At 33.5% G+C, this 26,283-nt stretch overlaps 1 protein-coding gene across 2 annotated transcripts in view; it reads left to right on the top strand.

Moving 5' to 3' along the window:
• Positions 1-24,682: 24,682 nt before the first annotated feature.
• Positions 24,683-26,283, top strand: part of LOC140058827 (GATA-binding factor 2-like) — a 38,812-nt gene continuing 37,211 nt past the window's right edge. For both annotated transcript variants that reach the window (XM_072104579.1, XM_072104576.1), the window contains exon 1: positions 24,683-24,809. The gene's annotated coding sequence lies outside the window, so the exon portion shown is untranslated. The remainder of the gene's footprint in view (positions 24,810-26,283) is intronic.

Below are 26,283 nucleotides of genomic sequence, written 5' to 3'. Positions count from 1 at the left end.
CGTTATATGCGCTACGCACGTAATTGTATTGCCATATGATGAAATATGACCTGAAATTTATGAGTACCAAATTTTGTTTAAAAGTGATTCATGTTTGTGAAGATATGATTAGAAACGTGATTTCGTTAAATCGCGCGTAGACCGCGTAATTTTTGATTGCGCATCGTGAAAACATAACCACATCGATTCCTGGCCATAAGGAATATACTCTGAAAAATTGACTTAGATAGATGAAACTGATGCCAAGATAATTCACGGACAAATAGTGCTAAGGAAAGAATAAATAAATAAACTAGATTTAATTCGTCACTATGACGAATTATAGGTTATATGCATTGATTTAAATAAAGATAATTGATTTTTTAAAGATATATTGATTGATTGATTTTCTCAGAATCTTTAATTATTTATAATATATGATAGGACCTAGTACCTTGCTAACGCGAACACCATAGCCGGTATCACAATCCGATCAAAGATCCATATGCGTATAATGTCATAAACCACATTTGTTGTTACATAATAATAAAGACATAAGTTAATTTTTATCTAGATTTCATTATAAATCATGTGTATAATCTATACACTAAGAAATAAATTTGAACAAACAATACGGATAATAAAAAAAAAATCTTATTTCGTTTCCCAAGGTGAGACTCGATCTCGGTACCTTGAATGCCATAGACACGAGCACAGACCACCGAGCCATACACAACTGACTAAAATTTGTAGAAAGATTCCTCCGTGTATTTACTATGCAGTAACCACTTTGATGCAAATAGATTATTACATACCGAAATGAATTATAATTTTTTACTATGATGACATCTTTAAAATGTAAACAAATGATGCACTGTCAAACTACATACTTTTAACTTTAATATATGAACTTTTGAAGGAAGAAAGTTAATGTTAAGTTTGTTATTTTGGCCTAAGAAAATGTCATAATTTGTTTGATTGTCGAAATTATTTTTTTTAAATTTAATATGCAATTAATGATGACTTAATCAACTTTGGTTCTCTTAATTTGATAATAAATCATACATATGATACATACACTTCAAGAAAATGAAATAAAAAATAGGTGTTCCCCTGCATTCTGACGATATATATTAATTTAAAAATTTAGCATATTTTCACCATTTTGTTAACTTATACGTGCGTAGCCAATCACTTTTGACGTGCTCGTATAACGCAATTCCGAGTTGAAACCTGAATCAAATATGATGATATTATTAAAGAAAGATTGTAAAACAGAAATCGGGCAAAAAGAGTGCGCATTAACGTTTAACGCGCAGTGCGCGTGCAAAAATTTGCGCACTCATGGCAATTTTTTAAACGCTTAAAATTGCCTGAAACGTACTCTAATTTCATCGAAAATAAATTTTGACAATTTTGAACATTTTAAGCGCGCGTACGCAAGCGTTATATGCGCTACGCACGTAATTGTATTGCCATATGATGAAATATGACCTGAAATTTATGAGTACCAAATTTTGTTTAATTGTGATTCATGCTTGTGAAGATATGATTACAAACGTGATTTCGTAAAATCGCGCGTAGACCGCGTAATTTTTGATTACGCATCGTGAAAATATAACCACATCGATTCCTGGCCATAAGGAATATACTCTGAAAACTTGACTTAGCTAGATTAAACTGATGCCAAGATAATGCACGGACAAAATAGTGCTAAGGAAAGAATAAATAAATAAATAAATAAATAAATAAAGATTTTGACAGAATCAAGAGGTTATATGCATATCATGCATATAACCTAATAAATAAATAAATAAATAAAGATTTTGACAGAATCAAGAGGTTATATGCATATCATGCATATAACCTAATAAATAAATAAATAAATAAAGATTTTGACAGAATCAAGAGGTTATATGCATATCATGCATATAACCTAATAAATAAATAAATAAATAAATAAATAAAGATTTTGACAGAATCAAGAGGTTATATGCATATCATGCATATAACCTAATAAAACGACAAAGAACTAAAACAAATGTTGGCCAGACTATAATTTAGGACCACAATGGAAATAAGTTTGCCGTCTCGGTACTTTTTTGTGTATTTATCCTATTGATTTTATATCAGAATAAAGAAATAAAAAAAAAAAAAAAATCCACCATAAGCCTACTGCGAACATGTCTGTCCTACTGACGGACGTAAAATGAATTTTGCCAAATGAAACAAGCTACGAATTTAAACATATCCATTATACGTGTGTTGACATGGATAAATATTATACATATAAGTTAGTTTATCCAAGAAATAACACACGCGCGTGGAACATAATGTATAGTACTAAAACCCGGCTGGGTGTAATTATTACTCGATTCTCAGTGCTGTATCTTCGAGATATAGTTTCAAAGTACCAGAGGAATATTTTCTTATGATATGATACCAGGAGAAACATGTGAAGCACATGTGATGTTGTATTACCAACTATTCCTATGATACTGAGCAAATACAGATACAGCATCGATAATCGGGTGGTAATTATAGTAAACATCTTTTTTCAGTTCAACCTGTCTGCAGATCCTTTTATATGGACTTTAACAGGAAACGGAAACACCGACTCAACCATCACGGTATGGTTCAGTTTTATATGTTCCTAATATACGGTATTGGTTAATGTTGTGATCATAACAGTGTGACGTGTGACGTGTGATTTTAGCAGTAAAATAATTAAATATAACTGAATGTAGGCTAATGGTATGTGAAACCATAGATATTGGTATTTTTTTTAATAATTAAAATTGGGCGTGCGGAAGAAATGAAAAATATCCGAATTTAATCTTCTTCTATATAAATTACCGCTAAATATGTTTACCTATTGCTGGGTTTCTTCTTGATTTGTTTTTAAGTCATATTTGCTATCAGATGCTGCTACGGATGCATTGTATTTTTCAGAGCAACTTCACGTTCACCCTGGTCTCCGCATCAGAAATTACTTTATCTATAAGTAATAACAGTTTATTTTCATCTGACATTCAATTTGAAGGGACCATCAATTCCACTGTTAATGGTATTTTGACTGAATCTTTTGTTTGTTTTTTAGCCAAATTAATAATTTACACTGTAAGCTGTTGAACCCAACTGAGTGTTACCACATCCTTGTTCCTATAAAACTGATGTCGTTAGCGTATATGATCAGATTTATTATCAAATTGATAATGTTTTGTAAAAGTATTTTTAATGAATTAATGTGCAGACCCCAACCAACCATATCACATTATAACAGTTCCTATAGATATCTCCGGTAACCGTACATTGCTTTGTTGTACAAAACCGTAATTACGTCACCAAGTGCTAACAAAAACTATGCTTTCGTAGTTTAAGGCATGTATTTAACATGAAGTATAACACTGGTCCAATACGTCTTTGAAGTGAACATTATAGTTTTAATGTCTTCCTAATCTGCATTATTTTAGATATACAATAAAAATTGTTATTTATTGTTGTTATATCAATTTCTACGTAGCTGACGTAAAACCTGGAGCTATTTTACGTGTAACTATAACTGTTGAAATAACTGACATATTCAATGGCTTAGTCACCGCAGAAGGAGTGTCAAACGCAGTTTTCAGTAAACTACCGCATTTCGTGATGAACATCACCGAGCAGTCTGCAGATGGCAATGTTTATGTTAACGTTGGTCAAAAGGTGCATATGAACCTTATTGTTGAGTTTCCAAAAGGTACCGCTGATCCTACAATTGAAGTCACACTACCGTATAACTTTACGACTAACAAGACAAGCGAGCAGTGGAGTGTCAACAAAGTGTCCGTTTTGTATGTCAGTGACTCATTATCGTGTACATATTCGACAGAATTCTGCTACTACGCTCCTCAGACGCAGTACATTGCTAACGATGATGACTTCGGCATCCTTAAAGACTGGTCAGTGACACAGTTCGACGGACTTATTGAAGTGATCGACCCAGACGCTTCTAATAACATCTTAGCGTTAGAAGTAGAAGTTGTTCTAGACGATACAGACGCGGTGGTCAATGGATCAGAGCACTGGTTAGGACTTGGAATGCAGATTGGCGACGGAGCTCACATCTGGGTTGGAGAAGTACCAGTTCAGACGCTGATTAATGAAGTCCCGAAGCCTAAGATGTCGTTCAAGATAACATACGAAACTAATTCCTTTTATAAAGGGTAAGTTTAGTATCGGATACAAGCAATGTAGGCCTACTGTAAGAGTAATTATTCTTATTATTGTAGCATTGTATGAATAAAATAAGATAAATTAGAATTGTTCAAGTTGACACTAGCGAACACTATCAGAAATTGTGATGTGCATTATTTAATTGGCAAACAATTGCATTCGTCGTATTTCGTTGGCAATCATTGTTCATGTTTGAAGAATTTTAAATGTAACCAATTTATACATAAGCGTTTGACATTTGAGTCGCGGCATTTGACGTTTTGACAAAAGGCCTCATCTACAGCAATTGACCAATCAGATAACAGTGTGATGGATATATAATGAGGCAGATTAACACTTTCAAGAGAAAAGCCTTTTTCATATATTTGATAATTATTTTTTTTTACAAATTACGTGATCTAAATTGCATTTATAATTTATTTCAACTAAAGTTACTAAATTTCTTGGTAAATTTTGATCAAAAATCAATAACTGCAAAAGTGCCCTGTTTTCAAAGTATTTCCCGCCACTTTTAAGTACAAATAATTTGAAAAAAAGGCTTTATCTACAATTTGACCCCCAAATAAAAAAGTAATAATTGAAAATTATGTCAAATATTTTTCAATAATTTACTGTTGAAATAGATTCATTTGAAAATAAAATATTACAAGAACTGTTGTAATGAAAAACAAAAACACGTTTTGGTCAATTAATAAAAAATAGTTTTTTGTATATAAGCCCTTTTCTCAAAGTACGGCAGATATGTTCACATAATCACTCTTAACGTCCTATAAGTATTGGGATATAGTGATTGTGGTACCACTCTGATTTGTTTTCGATAATAGTATTAATTGTTGGTTGTTATTTTCAGTGATGATGTAATAATACTGATTAGTATTTGGCACGATGACGATTCAACGGGAAAATCAGTAGATGTAACTTTCACAATAATGAAGTCGAAACATGTGCAATATATTAAACTTGAATCAGAATACACAGAGCTGTTCCAGCCACCAGCGGTAAACCCAAGCATGCCTGGACCATCTCCTGTTCGATTTAATGTAAGTTATTCTACCATCAACCAGATTCAATTATGTGTAGGGCACACGGTCAGCTTGGTTAAGGTTTGGAAGAATACTTTTATTTATGATTGTTTACCTACAGCGCTAATACATTTTGAAAGATTAGGAAACGGGTGGCCAGTGTAATACCTTCAGTAACATGTTCAGAATACATTCATATACTTATTAATGAAGTATGACGTCTGTCTGCATCAGGATAACAAATTCGGTTGTGGCTGGGTCCGATTTTTTCAATCTTCAAATTTGTTATTATTAGGCTATTTTATTTGATTACAATTATTACAGCCTTTATTTCGCTGGGCGGTGTGTTTAACTCTCTGTTTTAATGACTTATGATAAATGGACAGGGGTTTTCTAAATGAAATCAAAAATAAGCGTAGTAACATTTCTCATGTATTTCACAGCTTGGAACCATTCAGATTGCAGCAAAACCAACTTTCCGTGTACGCCTAGGAATCGACAAAAACGGAAAAACTGCTCCGGGCACTCGTCGCTTTGTTGGCGTGGCTGATTTGTTGTGGTTCTCGGCTGCTAATAGCGCTAAAGTTCTTGCCAGCACAAAACATTTTCAATTTATGTATTCGGACAGACCAGATGTTGGTGGTGGTAAGTTGTAGATACAGGGTCACATATGTATCATAACGATGACTTCCTCAACTAAAACAACTTGCGTTGATACAAGTTTACATGTGATCGATATATTACGTTGTAATTAAGAGTGTGTCTATGGTTCTTACAGACATGAATCGGCTGATTATAATTACTCTATAACTCTTACACTGTACTTCTAGATTTATGTCGGTCTGGTTACACACCTTACAAAGAAACGTGTTACAAAGTGTTCAACGACACGCTAGAAACTTGGGATGCAGCAAAGGCGGCCTGTGAAGCAGACAATGCGCAATTAGTCATGATTGAAGATACGTGTGAACAGCAATTTCTTCGCGACCTGGTTCCAGCACTCTCGCCATACAAATACTGGATTGGGCTGAAAGACGTTGGGGTGAGTATGGCTATCAGACCCCGTGTCACTCGTAATCGCCGTAATGAACTTGTCATGTTAACTACACGAGCAGGGCGACGTAACTTTGATAGGACAAGTCTATAATTAATCACATGACATGCCGTTTATTATACTCAATATGACTTTTCAATTATAACAATGTATATGTTTTAGGGTACTGATACTTTCAAGTGGACAAACGGGTCATCGGCGTCTTTTACAAAATGGCTACCAAACAGACCCGGAACAAGTGTGACTGAAGACTGCGGAGCTGCGGCTTTTGTAGATGTTTACGATACCAGGGATGTCAGTACTGATCTTGGTGACTGGGACATAATGGACTGCACCGCTATCCTGCCAGCTATCTGCGAGTATCATATGTTAGATTATTTTGAACACGGTACGCTAATTCCATGGTCCTTACGTAGGCCACTGCACAAGACCGTGTCTCTGCAGCCTAAAATTAACCGATAAAACTTAACCGATAAACTTAACCGATAATTAACCGATGAAGTTCATATGTTTTCCTGATTCCGCTCCAGAAAAAGTAACCGATAATTATCTCATTCAAATCGGATAATTAAGAGTCGGGTTGGTGAACATCAGTCCAAAATACGCAGAATTTTTTCCAAATTACGTCAAGTTGAGGGCGCTATACTAATCCAAAATACGCGAGTCTTTCCAAAATACGTCAACTTGAGGGCGCTATTCATTTTCCAAAATACGCAAATTGTCCAAAATACGTCAAATTGAGGGCGTTATTCATTTCCAAAATACGCGATTTGTCCAAAATACGTCAATTTGCAATTTGGGACCGCTAGTAATTTTCCAAAATACGTCAACTTGAGGGCGGCAAACTTTTTTTCCAAAATACGAGAGCCTTTCCAAATGTATCATATTGAAAGTGTAAGTAAAACAAACAAGTACATTTTAGTTATAAATGAAAGTATTGGAAGGCATAATTTTTTGTAAATAAAATGTCATAGAGTAGCCAATTATTATTTTTTAATGTAATCATTTATTACTGAATAAAAACAAATATGTGCCAACATCAGTCAATAGACAGTGCCTATAATATACATTAATAATGTCTGAACGATGTACGATTGCATTGCCAGACGTAGCTAGTTTAAATGAGGCATAAACCAGCTACAAAAGCAGCATGTACGTATATAGTATTTAAGCATAGTCATAGGCATGTGTTATATATTTGGTGATCTACAAAATCGATATTTTTCCCGAGCTCAACAGACCAACATCGCTTTCAATTTAATGTACAGTATTTATGGTCAAATAAGTTACCTAATCTGAAATCTAACATAATAGTTATTTCATATAATATATAATAATAATAAAAAGCATATGGTATTGTAATTAAAATAATATCAATAATTGGTTAGAAGAAGTAAAGTAATTATTTAAATCGCGTATTTTGGAAAATGAATAGCGCTCTCAAGTTGACGTATTTTGGAAAATTACAAGCGGTTCCAAATTGACGTATTTTGGAAAATGACTAGCGCCCTCAACTTGACGTATTTTGGACAATTCGCGTATTTTGGAAAATGAATAGCGCCCTCAAGTCGACGTATTTTTGAAAGACTCGCGTATTTTGGATTAGTATAGCGCCCTCAACTTTACGTATTTTGGAAAAAATTCTGCGTATTTTGGACTGAATTTCACCAACCCTATTGGATAATTATCGGATAAATGCAATAATGTTTTAAACTTTGACCTAAGTACAAATTGTTGCGTTGTGATTGGGTACTTGGTTTTTTCGATAATGACTACATACTAGCATAGACTTGATAGTCACAATAAACCTCTAAATGAGTTACAACTGCAATTTTGTAATAAAGAAACGCACAAATTGTCTATTAGAAAGAGGGTTTCAGAAAAATAATCAATGTTGTTCATTGTTATAGTACTTTTATTCTTCAGAACCAGTACTAAGATATGCAAAAGAAGCTGTGATGAGGTACAGCAAATGGACCGAATCTCAGACAGACGTCTGCCATTATGATGGAAGATCTAGCCAGTGCGATGGTTGCGTGGCTGGTGCTCATAAGTGTGAAAACGGAAAACATACTGTGTGTGTCAGTGATCCTAGTAAATGCCCAGTTCCAGGTAAGTTTGGAAAAAAAGAATTCTGTATAGTATAACTAATATTGCACAAAAAGTTCCTTCGTATTATTAGAAAACTCCAAGAGCTTAAACATTATAATACTTCTCAATCTACAATACATGTTTCAGTAATGTTAAAATTAGTCTAAAATAATATCCTTTAAAACCCCTAAAGAAACGAGTAAATAACATAGACGCACTTTTACCAACAATCCCCGAGCGCGATTCGTTCCTATTTAACATGGTTTTATCCGTGCGACTTTTAGCAATTTGTCAAAGCATCAACATATTTTTCAAACAATAGAATTTATCTATTTGCTTTATATTATTTCGACAGATTATTATGACCGGGGTTTTGTCATAACTAAGAAGTTGGACGATCCGGATAACGACCTCATTTTTGCTTGTAACCCTTCAGTTAGACGTCTATCAGACAAGGTTGTTCCGTCCTGCTATGTACAAGATAATCCACCAGATGGACGCTGGAAAGGTAAAACAATGAGGATTGTTTTCGTAATGTCCCTCAAAGAATAGCACTGACCTGAGGCTGGCTGGTATATCAAAGCACTTAGAACTTCCATACTTGGAGTCAACCTGCCACGGGGGACCATACACATCGATATGGACAGCAAGAGAAATCTCTAACTAAATTGAAAAGTAAAAGACCACTGACAATTTCTCCCGGAGATCTTTGGATGTGCGGAGAACTAGCAACTATATTTCTTTTGTCAATACATCCTGCCTTGAATGCCTAGCGGCCACACAACAATGTTGTTCTCATATTTTCCAATTAAAAAAATGGTAAATAAACGGAACATTGTATTTATTAATATTTTTCTACCATTATATAATAATGTATAAAAATGTAAATATTCTCCTATAGCTCTACCAATGAACCTACACAATGTCATTGGATCTGACCAACTCAAAGGACTTATCTATGGCATTCACATGGATATGCGCAGTTACATGCGTAGTAAAGATCATGGTGCAACGTGGGAGTTTATCAGTAAAGACGCCTGGGACTCTTTGACAAAAAGTTTGCCGGACTTCAAGACGGCTGGAACTAGTGAGGGCAACTGGAGGTGTAAGTTATCGTATTCTATTTTGGTTACTGTTGTCTGACGTTTGACCAATCTCAAGCGACGGCTTATCTGAACTGACCCCGGTGATTGGTCTTAAAATAAGCTGTACTTTGGAAATAAATTAGACTCTATTGTTTTAATATACGGTGATCTTAATTCTGACAATGGGCCTAAACCACGTTAGATTTTAAAGTTATACTTGTATTAATTTTCCTATAGTTACTATAATATAACATTACTTAATTTTTTTAATTAATTTCTATCTCATCTACAGATGACGACAGTGGCCTCAAGTATGATGGCGTTTTGAAAATGAAAAAAGATTGCTGCTAAATTATGATATTTTAGCGGCCCGACTTATATTTGGCTTTCGCAATTATTAGGCAAATTGGAATTTGTCCTGTTAAATGGCGTCGAAAACTTTTCTTTAAATTTTACTAAAAATGTTCGTTTTATATTTGTTTGTGATTGTAATTATGATATTTGCAGCTTATTTAAATGCAAAACATTTCAGAAATTTACTAATCGTAACTCACTGTCACTGTATTTTAGAAAGTAGTCCTAATTATCAATTTCATGCAATTTATGCAAAAAATGCCGTGTCCCAGGCTTCGGCTTAGTTAAATACTTTTGTAAACATATAAACATTTTTGTGAACGTTACATGTCGTGTCAATGTTACTGTACAATCATATGCCTTTCCGATTTTTAAGGAAAATAATAGTCGTAGGCCTAGTTCAACTAGATCTTATATACAAGACACACTTTAATTAAGCCTTTCGTCCCGTGACCGGATGCCGTTGGCCTCATACCAGAAACTCCTCGCAGAAAAAAAAACTATTAGAGCTTCGATGTATTTAAATGCAAAAATTATTATTAATATTGTTAAATTGGTGTATTAATTACAGGTAAACTAAATGCATCAGTATTTTAATTAAAATCTTAACGTAATTTACCGCTTAAATAAAGTTGTCGAAAAAAAAAATCAGTCATTATTGCATATGTTACATGTTGTACTACTTAACCACAGACATCTGACACTTGACTTGACTTGACTACAAACCATTGCAAGAATTTCTCGCTCTATTTGAGAATTAGGATTCTTATGACTACATTATTTTAATTCATTGAAGTTCAAACACCCAATTTGTACGGCCATACTGCGTTGAAATGCCGGTTCTGGTCAGTTGGCGTTCTGGATGGGAGAGCGAACGTCTGAAATCGCATCGGGTGCTGTATATACAGGAGTCTTTATATTTTTCTCTTTTAAGAGGCTAAGGCTGAAATCATGAATAATTCATAATTAATTATGACATTATAGAGGTCGCTATATATTTACATGAACAGTAATATGAGTGATGTAGTAATGATAATATCGTGATAGCATGGGTTCGAGCCTATATACAGTATACCATACTAATTGTATCCTAGGCAAGATGCTTTACTCTCATCATTGCATTGTCCTTCGGATGGGACGTAAAGCCGTTGATACCGCTGATTACTATCTGCATTATGGGAGTATGTTTCCATACGTGTTTGATAAAAAAAAATAGGTAATAATGTTCAGTGCTTAGATGTTTAACGCTATTTAAATCCAGGATATTATTTAAAAAAAAGATATACCCATATATGGACATTTTGATGTTATACCACTACCATATTTGGGTAAATCACTACCATATTTGGCCACATATTGGACAAATCAAAATTAATTCCCAGTGGGGTATGTTATTATATAGTTTATTACATACATTACCATCGTGTCTGTATTTAGTCACTTGCCGCAAAAAAAAGCTATCTACATCCCGACGTAAGCGGCGCTCTACACCTTTTCATCTTACATGTTCCAGAAAAAATAGTTGATTGCTCTTTCTTTTTTGATAATATAGTATTCTTTGTTTTGAACAAACAGAAGGTACTTTACATAATTCATTTCTGTTTCTTTTCTAATAAGGAAATGTTTTTAAAAAGGTGTTAAAAAAAACTGGGTCACCTCGAATACTTAAGGACATCACATAAAGATAAGAAAGCAGGTGAACAAAAATATATTTAATCCAAAAAGTGCGGATTATCGGACATTACCGAACAACCAAGTGAATTACAACGCAACAATTCTTCCTTCAGGTCAAAGGTTAAAAATCATCTCGTACTACAGTCTGAAGGTTGGATTGAACAATTAAATCATAAGCGTTGCTTTTTTTCTCCATCTTTTTGTAACAGTGAAAAAGGACGTAGGGCCTATGATTCACGTGAAAAGTTTGCTGTGACCTTGTTGTTTGTTTTATCTTTATACTGGGTGACCTCTTCAGTCAAAGACTGATCTCCCAGAGGGCCCAGTTGGTGATCAGTGGCTGTGATGTACTAATACACCGGGGTACTCCCTACTCGTCTCGAAAGATGTACTAGGTTCTTTAAAGTGCACACGAGCAAGTTGTGTGCACTGGACCTACGGTTTATAGTCCTTATCCGAGAAGACTCGTTCTACCACCAGAACCATGGAGTGAGTGAGCCTCGAACCCCTGCCGATGTTATGGCTACGTGATTACGGTTCCACCGTCTTAACCGCTCGGCCACTCACTCGCTTGTTTTGTTTCTTCTTTAGCTTGTAGCCCTATTGTGTGTAGATTTTGTTTATTGCACCACAAGATCCTTATGTTATTTAGCCTAGCGTAGCAGTTAATATACAAGTTAAATCGTAAACATATATACCTGTGAAGACACTGCATGTAAAAGTAAATTATGGATAGTTAACCTTCCCGACTGTACTGATATCAACTTCCCATAACAAACTCTGGGCATCGTAGTTGCCAATCAATATACCTATCTGTGTAATTGGAGTTTAGTTTCAACACAATTGCAATTAATTAACAACATTATCTTTATTATTGATAACGATTGCGTGAGTGACGTTGTTGTTGTTTAAATGTTTTATTGTTTTTCATGTTGGTTTAATCCAAGTTGGAAATGTCAATCTATATGAAATAACCATACAACATTTATTAATGACATGCGTGCTATTAAGGGAATTTTCCACAGACGAAAAGCGGTAACGGTAAGCGAAAACCGCGTAGCTTGACCCACGTATAGAATCTGTATCTATCGTGAGCGGAATCCACCTGTCCGCTCCCCGTTGTGTGTGTGTAAATGGTCATAATGAATTGTTATTATCGTTACCGCTCGTCTGTGTAAATTGGCATTAAAAGTCTAACGTTTTTTTCCGTTGGCTGCTGCTGCAGTATAGCTCTGTTTACACTATCCAACTTTTATGTGAAACAATATGATGCGCCCATAATATGTACATTATGATGTCATATCACTACCATATTTGGGCATAACACTACCACATTTGGGCACATCACACTTTTTTAGTCAAACTAATTTGATAGTGTAAACAGAGCTTAAGGACATGTTCCCGCTTAAAAAAAGTTTGTAAGAATATGCAATCACAAAAACAAATATAAATATTAATACAGTACAAATCAAATAATTAAACAACTTGTTTTAGCTAAATACGTAACGATATTATTATGACGTACGGTAATATTTGTACCCGTGGAAGCCCGGAAAGAAAGACACTCTCCTACATCCTGCAGTAGCGAAAGAAAGGCCTAAAAAAATTCAGGCAAGAGTACCGTAACTTTATACAAAACAGATCCCATGCAGGAAAAGTCTAGGCCAATTATTTTTGTCAAACCATTGAAGAGACCACTGAGTCTAGGCCTATAAGAAGATGTAAAATCTGTCTTCAGAAAAACTATTAACAGAAGGCCTAATCAATGCGGAATATTTGTGAATGACCATGTTGCTAGGCCTACAATAGCCGTAACAAAGAATACAATGATTTTAACAAGTCGAGAGGCCACTTTGCACTAATTGACCGCGTGCTGGTATTGTGTTTGGCGTAGAAGACATTTCCAGCCAAATGGTACAACTTACAGTATGTCCAAATAATGTCATTAAGTAGGAATGTGTTTATTTATACTTGTTTGGTGACAATATTCTTGATGAGTTGGTCTATGCTTGGCCAGTAGTGAGAAAAAGTAGTATGACTAAAAAACATTGTGTATACTGGTACAGCCTCAACTAATAGGGGTATACGAATGAAAATGTTAGTTCTACTAGATTTAGATTCATTACATAACAATAAAAATCGAAATATTCATTTAAAAGAGAATTAAATAACGAATTTATAACAATTAAACCTTATAGTAGGCCTACATTTTGCTAGTATCCACAAAAATACGTACCTATCTTAATCCAAAAATTTCGGAATAAAATGTATATTTTTAACATAATCATGCCCTATAATATCAGACTTAACAACAGTATCCTCACAACTAAAGTTTACCTTAAGATTATTAAGTACATCGACGAAGATAACTGCTCCTTTTGTAACATTAGAAGAGAAACAGTTTATCATTTATTCTGTAAATGTAATATCAGTAGATGGATAAGTAATTTTTTTTTTCAATGGTGTTCTCGAAATCTTGACATTCGTATATTTGTATCGGAAAGTGAACTGCTTTTTAGTAATACACCATCCAATAGGATTAATTTACTTTTGTCAATATTAAAGTTGTATATATATAAGAGTAAGTTTTCGGGCCTCCTCTCACCCACCGGCCTCATAAGCTTTGTAAAATATTACTTTACAATTAAAAAGTTTAGATGTTTGATTAATAATAGATCCGAAGAATGGGAAGAGTGGAGTGCCTGGGATAATCTTCTGTAACATAGATTTGTATCACTCTATATCCTGACTTGATGTGCACAACTATTTTTATTTTATAAGAAGGTGTTTATATAGAATTGATTATGTATAATTTTTCTATTTTTGCTCTGTCTGCCTTTTTTTTGTATTTCTATGTATTAAAAAAAGATTGAAAAAAAAAAAAAAAAAAAAAAAAATATCATTGAGCTAAAATGATTTAAAATTGCTACTCATGCCGAATATTCTTCAGTACTGTAGGTTAATTAGAGTATTCGTGAAAGATGTATTGTAACCCTAAAAAAAAAGTATTTACAATTTTTGTTGTTGACTATGCCATTTTAATTTCAGACACAATTATCCACTTTGACCAAAAATTTGATCGAAAACAAAAATTATTTACCTGAAAAAACTGTAATTTAAAACAAAAAATATTTTAATTGGCTGCCAGCCAATTGATTTTTGGTTTAATTTAACCATTTGTTGTCGTTCTAATAGGGGAAAACATATTTATACGGAAATGAATAACTTCATTAAAACTACAAAATTACCTATTCAAAGTCTGATTTAATTAATCTTAATTTTTCATGTTTTTGGGAGACAATACATCTTTAAGACACGTAAATGCGATGACGTCATATCATTTTGGCAAAATGATTGATACGTATCCTAACATTTATGAATTAAGAAACAGTTGGTTGGTACATACCAGATAAAGTAGATACTTAACAATATCGAAGAAGAACCATCAATGGTAAAGAAATCAATCCGTTTAATTGTGTACAATTACCAACAAATTGATAATTATCTCTATAATATACAAACATACGTCCACGATAAAGACACGCCTTCGAGCGTAAAATCACCTTGAGAAAATAAAAACATAGTAGGCCTAAGATATAGATGTGCTCGGAAAGTTGTACCATCCTTCGAAATGTGTCTGATAATTGAAAACAAATTTGTCCTAGGCCGGTGAGTGTATGTTGTGAGAGTGATCGAAATGATAGACTCGCCCTGTCCATTATCATTCACGGCTGAGCCCAAAGATTGTGATCAGCGTTTTGACACTTAACGGTAATATCGCATCTGTGTCACGACACGGTAAGCGGATGGGGTCCTGTATTATTGGCTGTATTAAGGCCTACGCTTCGTTGTATTTAAATTAAGTCTACGAAGGTGATGCGCCGGTTTCTGAAATAGATTAGTCTATAAAATAATTTGGACACACTCATTTGAGATTGGATAGATGTTTGTTGCATATTTTGCTGTTCCTATCTGAATATCAGGTAAGATAGTAATCCTACGATTAGATTGTATTTATTTTTAATAGATTAATATTTTTGTATTATATATTTTAATTTTCTTGTCTGGATTTGTTTCCTGTTTTAATGTTAATTAAATCAAAGCCAATTTCTGACATTATGAGAAGCTGTTTAAGTGCTTTTAACATTTTACATGTGTTTTTGTTTGTAAATAATTAAGAATATATAGGCTTATTTATATATCTATAATATTTATAATACTTTAATCTCTTTTTATCTAATATTGTCGTGATAATATAATCGAGTTATGTTTACAATTATGTTCCTCGTTCTCCTGTATAATTTACGATATTATTGGAACTTTTTGTGGAAAAATTAATTAATTTTTAATTAATATTTATAGTAAATTTAAATTAAAGATTATAAGTTTTATACATAAATTTAAAAAAGCAATGAGAATAATAATAAAACAAGCAATTCATTTTGGCAAATTATTTAACATCTTATCTTATGTCTTCATATTTTAGCCTGTTATGCCAAATTTATTGTTTGTTATGCTTAACTATACTGACTAACTAACTAACAACTAACTAACTAACAACTAACGTACTTATAAATAAATAAATATCTTTATTCATAATTAAAATTTACAATTTCAATTATTACAATTTACAATTTTTCACCCAACAGTACATCAAAAAGAAGCGAGTGCTTGTCAGTTTGGTGACTATTATTATTACACATTATTAATATAACGTCATTATACTGTATATGTAGACGAAAATTCATTAAAGTTCTCTGTACCGTTGTTGTTCACATGTGCAATTCAGTTTAGATGTTAAACCAAATTAGGCCTACTATTCTTAATACATTGATGGGTTAGATGTCTTTTTCAATTAGTTTTTATTTAAAAAAAAAATTATTTCAAAGTATCAAAAACAAACAAAACACAAATAAAATAAAACAAAAAGATTCTGCAATAAACAATTCAACTACTATCTGAGTAAATTAATCATATATCTTACTTATTAAAGATTGTCCACTTAAAGAATTTAAAGTGATTAAAGAATCCATTTTCAATTTAAATCCAAAATAAATTGATTAGCAAATACATGTGTTGCTTTTGTATTTCAATAAGACAATGTGTTTAATTATTCAGGTTTTCATCATTTTTTTTCTCATATATCTCAAATATTTTCCAATGTAAACAGTTGCTTAAAGATGTAAACAAATGGAAACATTGGGTTTATAAGGGTATTGTAATACCTAGGCTACATAAGTGTTTCGTAGGCCTACATTAGGTCCAAGACAGAAGGGATAGCCGCTCTAAGCCGTTATTCACAACAGGCCTAAGTTCTACAAATTTTGCTGTGGCTTTAAACTACCTGGCCAAAATGTTAATAGTATAAATGCCTAGTATTAAACCTGTATATCATAACCATAAGTCTATTATTGTTATTGATGATGATGATTCAACACATAGGCCTATTTAGTACCAGAGTATTGAGGCTAGCGTGTAACGAGAGAATCGTCACTGTATACGATTCTTGGTCAGTTTTCTTTGGCCGTAAATCAAAATAAAAAACAACCCCTAGACAAATATTTTTTACTTAATATAATAGTGATTAGTATGACGTTTGATCAAATATAAAATTTCTATCTAGTAGTCGAGTTCTATATAAAAAATTCGTTTAATTTGTTTAATATTTAACTTACCGCTGTGGTTCCTCTAACAAAAGTAAATTTGAACCGTTTCGTTCGCAGGGGTTGCTTTGTGTTCGTGGATTGGTTCATGACCGTCGACTACAAATCCATTAAACCAAATTTGTACAAAATAAGTTTGAAAAATGATTTTGAAAAAGTTCAAATTCGTTACCTTGGTTTTAATTATAATCCAAACTTTGACCAAAACTTTGAAATTTGTTTAATATTTAATGACTTGTCAAGAGTATTTGTATCATCTTCTTTTAAATTACTTTATTGCTGTTTTTTTACCTCGTTTTGTTAAGGGTCTCGGCTTAAAAGCTTTGTCTATTATGAGTTCCTTTTTCCATAACTTTTTGATAAAATATTTGTACATATCCTTAGTTTATGGAATAAATTGATTTTGATGGATTGATGATTGATTGATAGAGAGAGAGAGAGAGGGAGAGGGTGGGGTGGATCCATAGGTAATTGGACTAATAATTTGAAGAAAACAATTTCCATTTCAATTATATTTCATAAAGTAAAAGCGGGATTTGATTTTAAAAAAAACCAAATCTGTAACTAAAATGTTGACATTAAACCAAGATATGTCTGAATAAACATGAAGTTTTTTAACAGAAGAAATAGGCTTCGCGAGTTAAATTAAACGAATACTTCAAGTATATTGTTGTATATTTGACACAATCTAACGGATACGAGAACAAAATCTTTGCTTGAATCAAAACAAAGAGTATTTAACGTTTCTAACTACAGACACAAAAACAAGACTTGGCATGAACCAATGAGACATATGTGAAAACGTTTTTGACAGTACAAAATGCTTTTAGGAAGGTCTCAATACAAATTGTGTTAGAAAAGAAACGAATTTTTCAGGAAGATTTCTCACAATCTAACGAACACAAAAACAGAATTTGAGAATTATAAATGGTTGATCTTTTTTTGAGATTCTAAGACTAGTTTCAATAAACAAAGACGAGCAAGACGATGCGATCATGGCGTATTAAACCTGCTGAGTTCGAACACCAAAAACCTAAAACCATGTCAAACTATGGTCATTTGATACAGCATTCAATTATCTCTCGGCCAATAAATACAAATGGTTTAGAAAAGAGGCGAACGGTCAAGTTATGAAAGGCAATCACAAGTGCTGAGTCACTGACATTTGGGATGGAAAACGGGTATATATTGGTCCTTTGATGGTGTGTTTGCCTGTGTTTGTGTTGATACTAAAAGTAGGTTATGAACGAGGAGTTCATTTGGCTTAAAGATGAATTGTTCCCCTGAACAATTTTTTTCTTTATTGTTGTTGAATATGCCATTTTAATGTCACATAATAGTTATCCACTTTGAACAAAAATTAAATTGAAAAAATATATATATATATTTACCTGAAAAACTGTAATTTAAAGCAAAGAAAAGTCAAATTGGCTGCTAGGTTTTTGGTTTAATTTGACCATTTATTTTGTCATTTTATGTAAGAAAAAATTGTTTTGGGGTTTTTTTTTTGCTACGAAGGGGATTAACTTGATTAAAACTACAAAAGAACCAGTCTGATTTAATTAATATTTATTTTTGATGTTTATGGAGGACAACACATTTTTAAAGGGAGCCGAAATTTATAATTTCGTTTAAATAAAATGTTTATATTACTTTCTATGCCAAATACCAGGTTATAAAGGTACGAAGTAACCCCTTTTTCACAATCTTAAATGTTATAAACAAACCAGGGATAGGCCTAAGTGAAATTAACAGTGTTTTGTTTTGTGTCTTAATATTACAACACAACATGTAAGAAGTATGTATAAGCACCATAGACATTATTTAGAATTATTCTTTCTCATACCGTAAAATCAGACTTGAGAGATTCAATTAAATTTATTTATGACAAACTATAAAAGTACTGCTTATTTTTGGTGCAGTGTATCAACAAAATAAGAAAGGAATGTCGCCCTCAATCCAGAACTCAAAATGTATACAATTCATAACCTCAATGTTTTATTGTTAAATTAGGATTAATTATTGATTTAATAACTAGGCTGCACTTCTAGACATGTTTTTTTTTTTAAATATCCCTAAAGCTTTGTCTACACTATGACACTTTATGTGATAGACAAATGTGATGTGCCCATAATATAAAAATGATGTCATAGCACTACCATATTTGGGCATATCAATACCATATTTGGGCATATCAATACTATATTTGGGCATATCAGAGCTTAATATAAATTGTTTTCACAAGAATTATTCTACATACTAGACTACACGTGTGTTACATAATAACCACATCTGCTTAAAAGTGCATGAGGTCAATCTGCACGCAGCCAGCCACGTGTATCTCGCATCAGGCCTATAACAATGTGTTGGATGTGTTAACACTATCAAACTTTATGTGACAAAAACATGAAATTTACCCAATGGACATTATGATGTCATATCACTACCACGTTTGGGCATTTCACTACCATATTTGGGCACATCACACTTTTTTTTGTCAAACTAGTTAGTTTAGACTTTAGATTTGTTGCATTATATTCGATATTTTGTTGATTTAAAAAAATGACTTATTACATGGAAAACAGGCCTCCTGCATATCTAAATAGACACATGAGCTTCATAAACAAATATTTTTCAAATGTTTTAAATCTATTTTTTCATCCTTACGGTAATATATAATAATAGTTTTGAAAGCAATTTTATTTTATATTTTGTGGTCAACCACCATCTTTTTTTATTCAATGTTTCACAATAATTAATTTCAGAATCTCTACACCTTTTTCTAAATTTCTCGTTATTTACTGTTTTTATGTCTTTTCAAAGCTACTTGCCTGTTATTTTAATATTTTAAAATTGTTACGAATGTCTACAAATCTATCTATCCCCCTACTTTCAATGTTTGTCCTAAGGCTTTCGGTCGCGTGTACTAATAAAAATCATATACACAGGCTATCGTTACAAAAAGGAAAATAACACTCGACTAAAAGTCTGTTAATACGTCGACAGTAAATACAGAAAATTATGCCGAAATAAAAGATATGCACGCTTGGGTTAGCTTGGCAAAATTGACTTTGTAGGCTTACAGGTCCGCCTCATTGTGACTGTAGCCCCCGAGGGCCTTATTTTGGCTCTATGTACACACACCACACGGCATTCTTTTATATTTTTCTGGGCTTGTAAGTTAGGATCAAAGTGCCGAAGCGCTTGCAACATGGCGGGTCGCTTTGAACAAAATGAGAACAATGAATACAACTTACAGTAAATTAAATGCTGCTTAATTTAAGAAAAAATGACTGGTGTTAAACAAATCTTTTGATAGGGGTGCCGTACTCTGCTCGGCGTTGCTCCGACCTCGATGGCACTTTTTCAGGCCTACACGTATATTAACAAATTTAAACAATAACAGTTACCACGAGGCCTATTAAAAATGGTAAAAATAGATTTATGATAATATCATCTTAACAACAAATAAATTACAACTCTACTCCCAAATCCCAAAGACTTGTAATAAGACTGTGTTTATGTAGAACATCTTGTGTATGTGATTAATTTTTGTGTGGATTGGATTGCCACTTTTAAGAAGGATAGTGAATGAATTCGCTTACGGCCATCCTTGGAAATTTGCCAAAAATATATAATTTATAAAAAACAAACAACAAATACAGTAATTTATTCCTCCCAACTCAAGTGATTTGTGAACTTACGATAACGATATGGCCCAACGTCAAAAGCCTCGTCAGACAACAACCTCCTCCAACAATACCATCGACTTAGCTTAAGCCATCCTAGTTGCAGATATGTTAGATATGTTTTAGGCCTAAATCAATTCTCATTTTAGGTTGTAAGTTAAATTTAACTATTGCACGCAATGTGACCCGCAATCGTCCAATCAACTGACAGAGATTTATTCAGGTGTTATATAATCGGTATATTAGTCTGACAATAGAAATTGGATGTATGTCCCTGAAACATAATGAAACTGGTGTCGAAAGGCACTTGATATATTTAAGTTATAACTTATTCCACAAATAGATTACTAATATTAAATATTTGTAGTTTCCGTGCAGTGTTTAATATATCGATTTCAAAGTCCACATTACACATCCCAAAGTTATAATAATCCGTATTTGTTTAGCGTTCCGATTTGTTAGATCTAAAAGGAATCAAGGTTATTTAGCCGACCGATAGAAGTATCTAATTACTGGGTCTACTATTTGTGTTTATATATTCGATCGGTTGTTGATTACATGAAAATAAAATAAAAATAGTCATATCTATATGAGCACAATATTTCTATAAAACGAAAATTTAACTAAATCGTCAATTAGAATTGGAGTAGGAGATTAGCAGGAGTAGGGGATTAGCAGGAGTATGGGATTAGAAGGAGTGGGGTGGTGAGGGGTTGATGATGAGTTGGGTGGGGGGGGGGGGGGTTTGTTGGATTAAACATGTACGCCATGTGTATACATGATTAGATGATTACGTGTGTATACGACAAGACCATTATTTTGTTACATGGTTATACAGTCTGTGTCAGTGAAGTCGCATACAAACAGAATACAGATTTCTAAAATCGGTACCATATTTATTATTAAATAACTCTCTCATTTTGAAACGTTTTCCATCATGCAGACATTGCGCTTAACATGATTTTTTTTCATATTTGTTTCCTTAAATATTTTTTTATTTGGTTTATCCAGTTATCTGTTGGTTTATCAATTTTATCTTTTGGTTTATCCAGTTATCTTTTGGTTTATCCAGTTATCTTCTGGTTTATGGAGTTATCATTTGGTTTATGCAGTTATCTTTTGGTTTCCTAGTGGTCTTTTTAGTTTCCTAAGTAAAGGAATAATAAACCAAGTGGTCTTATAGGTTTGTCCCTCAATCTTCCTATAGGTTTAGGCGAGGAACGATACGAGATACAGTGCATGAACGTCCCATCTCGAACTGTCAAATTCGTCGGTGGTGCGCAAGTGAGGATGGTAGTGAAACAGATATTGGTATTAATACTAACTTCCGAGATCTGATTCAATAAGATTATACTATTCAGACAGTGCTATTTGTTCTTTAATTTTTTCTTTTTGATTATCAAAATTGATAAACGGTGTATTTGTAGTGTTAACCGTGGGAATTACGTCGTCTATTGTCAGATTGATGACAGACAAGATACTGACGCTTCAGAGCATTGAACAAAAGTGTGACATGTAACCAAACATAAGAAATACAATGTGAGGTTGTTAGTAAATAAGATAAGGGCGGTGCACATCAAACAAATTCGACAGGTTTCAATAAACAAGATAGATTTCTCATATTACATTTTCTTATCTTATATCTGTACCTCACAACTGTAACAGGAAAGTATTCTAACTTAAATAATACAAGTTTTGTTATACGTTATAGTGTTTATCGTTTTAACTATCTAACTATCTTTCTGTTCATCTTCTCATTCATCCATCAACCGTGGCGGTGCGTGTACACACCGCCACGGTTCACCGCCACCGCGCTCCGTCGTCTATATCGAACTAAGCTAGGCTGGTGGTGGGGATTGATTCAAGAGGTATGACACGCAACGCAAGCAAGTTAAAAATAGACAACGTCGCGTCGTCCTTTATTATGGCGCGCAAAAAGTTTGTAGTCTGCAATGTGCTCACAAAGAACTTACTCAGTTCATTATAAACCACAATATTCTTACACAATTTACTTCTACAATAAAAATAATATAGAGCAGTTTTAAGTGCGATGTTCGATTTATTTTTTTTTACAACTTTATATATCAGCATTGTGTTTGAAAAGTACAGCAAAGTTCAGGCTATATCTATAAGTATAATATCGTGACAACGTACGAATAGTTCAACTGACATTTCATTTTGAAAGTGTATGGGTTTCGCCTCATCGCCTCTAACGTTAACAAAAAGGCGGTTAAATCAGAGCTTTTGAGAGGTTTTATTTTTGTTTGGTTTGGATTCACCCCACTAACTACTTTTGAAATTGGTAATAGCCTACTTATGAACATGGTATTGTTAAGTTCTAAAATAATATACGTTAGGCTGTGCTTTTTGATTTGCCAAAGTACGGACTATTATTTTGCACCGTTATACACCCTCCTTTTTTAAAAGAAAAATGTGGACAGATTGGAACGGTTGGTATGGATGTGTTGATACTAAAGAGATATATCAACAGTGTACTACTTATGTTACTAGCATCCCTTTTTAACAATTTTTATTTTTAAAGTGAAGGAAAACCCGAAAAGAATCAATTTCTCACCATTCATTATAACGCATGCTTCATGTTACTTCTAACCGGTGCACTTATATACTCATGACCACATTAAAAACAGATACTCGCTAGTTAGTTTATGCCTAAATGTATATGCGAGAGTTCGGGCGGAGTGACCACTTTTGCAGAATTTACTAGTAGAAGAGAGGGTGCAAACGCATTTGCCTGCGGTGGCAAGCTATCAACCACCTAGGCCTACAAGACAATCGGTAATAAAAGGGGATTTCATTATTGTCATGCAATACTTAATAGCAGATTAGTTGTGGTAATAATTGACAATCCTACATATGAACATACACAAGTAAAAATACTAGTTTCGTCTCATTTTTTGGTCAATTTTTACAAAATAAAACAAAACCAAACTGTAAGGCTCCAGTTGTCTACACTATCAAACTTTATGTTCTCATATATGGATATGATGATGTCATACCACTACCATATTTAGGAACATCGCTACCATATTTGGGCACATCACACTTTTAGTTTGATAATGTAGACGGAGCTTTACAGACGGCCCAGCACCTAATTTGATTATGCTATAAAATTGTTTATCAATAGAAAGCTATTTAGCATGAAAAGAAATACAGAATGGAATGGCAATAAAATCCACGTAGTATTGGTGTGGCTATTATGACAGGCCTAGTTGGTAGGTTAAAGGAAAGGAGAGAGAAAATGAGGCATTAACCTTGAAAAAATCTTTTTTTTTTTAGAATACGAAGATAAATTACACTATTTTGCGTTGCGTACGCGCAACACAAGCAATTTGACCAATCACAGCCGACGGTTTAGATGATCTGTCGTTTGTCAAATTGCATGCGTTACGAGCACATGGCCTTGTGTTTCCTTTAAGTGGTTTTCTTGTGTTACAATATAACCAGGGAAGAGTTAAACTCTGATATAACATTATAAAACTCTGTCTACACTATTAAACTTTATGTGACAATACAATGTGATGTGTAGGTCTAACTATTCCGTGTCATTAAATGTAAGATAACATTGACTATGTATTCTTAACGATTACTATAACAGTTCTGTATCGAAACATACTTTAAAAGACTTCTTACAAAGACGTATTCACCTAACATGCGCCGTGTTTTAAATACAATAGACCATTCTTTAAAGTACCACAAACTTATTATCGTGTTGATAATTATCATCGTAAAACTTGAGTAACCCCAGTATATGTATTCTTTAGAAAGAATATACGTTATTCAATTCTTTTAAACCACAACTTTGTATGAATGCTAGAAATACGATTTAGACTAGAGCAGGTCATACGGTAGAGTCAGTGTAGGTCTAAATATTAATAAAAGGTAACATGTAGTGGCCTATGTGTGACGGGCGCACTGAACGTAGCCAGCCTTAGACGAAATGCTTAGAAGAAATAGATACACTAGTAAGTTAATGTTTATATTGTACGGTTATCGGGCGTGATACCACCTTACCAAGGTATTCTACAACAATATTGAACAAGGGAGAATATATGTGTGTGTCTGATAGGATCTACGCTTCTTGAAGCTTTGTACAGTTAGAATCCTTCCTTTGAGACACCCCTATTCAGGGGTCCTTCCTAATGAGAAAGAGGGGAAATACAATGGAGGTATCCAATAAAATTATAACAAACCAGGGCTGCCCATATATGGACATGGTGATGTCATATCACTCCCATATTTAGGAATATCACTACCATATTTGGGCATATCACTACCATATTTGGGCATATCACACTTTTTTTTGTCAAACTAGTTTGATAGTGTAGACAGAGCGTTAGAAGATTTGTACAGTAACCCTTCTTTTGGGACACCCATATTCAGGGACACCATTATTATTATATGGGACACTTTCATGTGAAACTAACAAGGGGAATAATGTATTTTGTTTTAACCATGGAGCAATGATTTGACATTAAACCATAGGAGGACACTTTTGGTCACGACGATATATCGTTAATTCATGTTCTACTGACACACTACAGTACTATGTTTTCACCCTTGGTATAAGTTACAAGGTATAAACTGACACATACAGCTATATCTATTGTTGCTTCAAGTAGTAGCAAATCCTTTTATACACACGTCAGTTTGTTTTAGATTTTTTTTTAAAGCCGGTTTCCTTCTTTTATGATACATACTGCATTACAAAAACACTTGACTTTAGCAAGTTTACTCGGCAAACATTTGTAAAGAGTGAAAGTGTCGGTGTACACCGGGAATTGAGTTTTGGCCCAGTAAAGGTAAAGGTGAGTCCCGTGTTCTCTGAACCTAGGGAAATGAGCAGTTAGGAGCTCATTGTACTAAGCCTCGGCATTATGTGGTAGGGTGGCACAGTAACCTTAGTTAAACATTTTAAACTAAACTAGAACATTACAGATAGCTCGTAAATGTGCAGATACTCTGGAGATCCGACATTTTTGGGTAGAGTTATTTAGTTTCAAAGCATTCCTATTGCTAATTTACAATACTATGAAATAACATTGTCAATTTGGGTAAAATGACGGGGATTTTTTTAAAGGAAATACGTAGGCTTATGTTGTGGATAATTGTTAGGCATAATTTACAAAACTTCCATTATACATTTTATACGGCATTTTTAAATTTAATTAGACGAGACCTAAAAAATGAAATCACGATTTAAAATGTCTGACATTTTGGGAATGGGCTTATACTTTAGGTCAACTACTGAATAGAAATAAGTAATATGGTAAGATTGGGCCTGGCTAATACGAAAGATGGTCCACGTCACGAGCGTACAAAGACTGGGCCTGACTTTAGGCATACTACGACGAAAGATGGCCCACACGAGCGTACGAAGATCGGGCCTGGCCCTAGGGCTACTACGAAAGATGGCTCACACGAGCGTACGAAGACTGG

Source organism: Antedon mediterranea, chromosome 9, assembly GCF_964355755.1.
Source record: "Antedon mediterranea chromosome 9, ecAntMedi1.1, whole genome shotgun sequence".
NCBI lineage: Eukaryota > Metazoa > Echinodermata > Crinoidea > Comatulida > Antedonidae > Antedon > Antedon mediterranea.
Note: the sequence above shows the minus strand (reverse complement) of the source record. Positions and strands in the feature narration are given on the sequence as shown.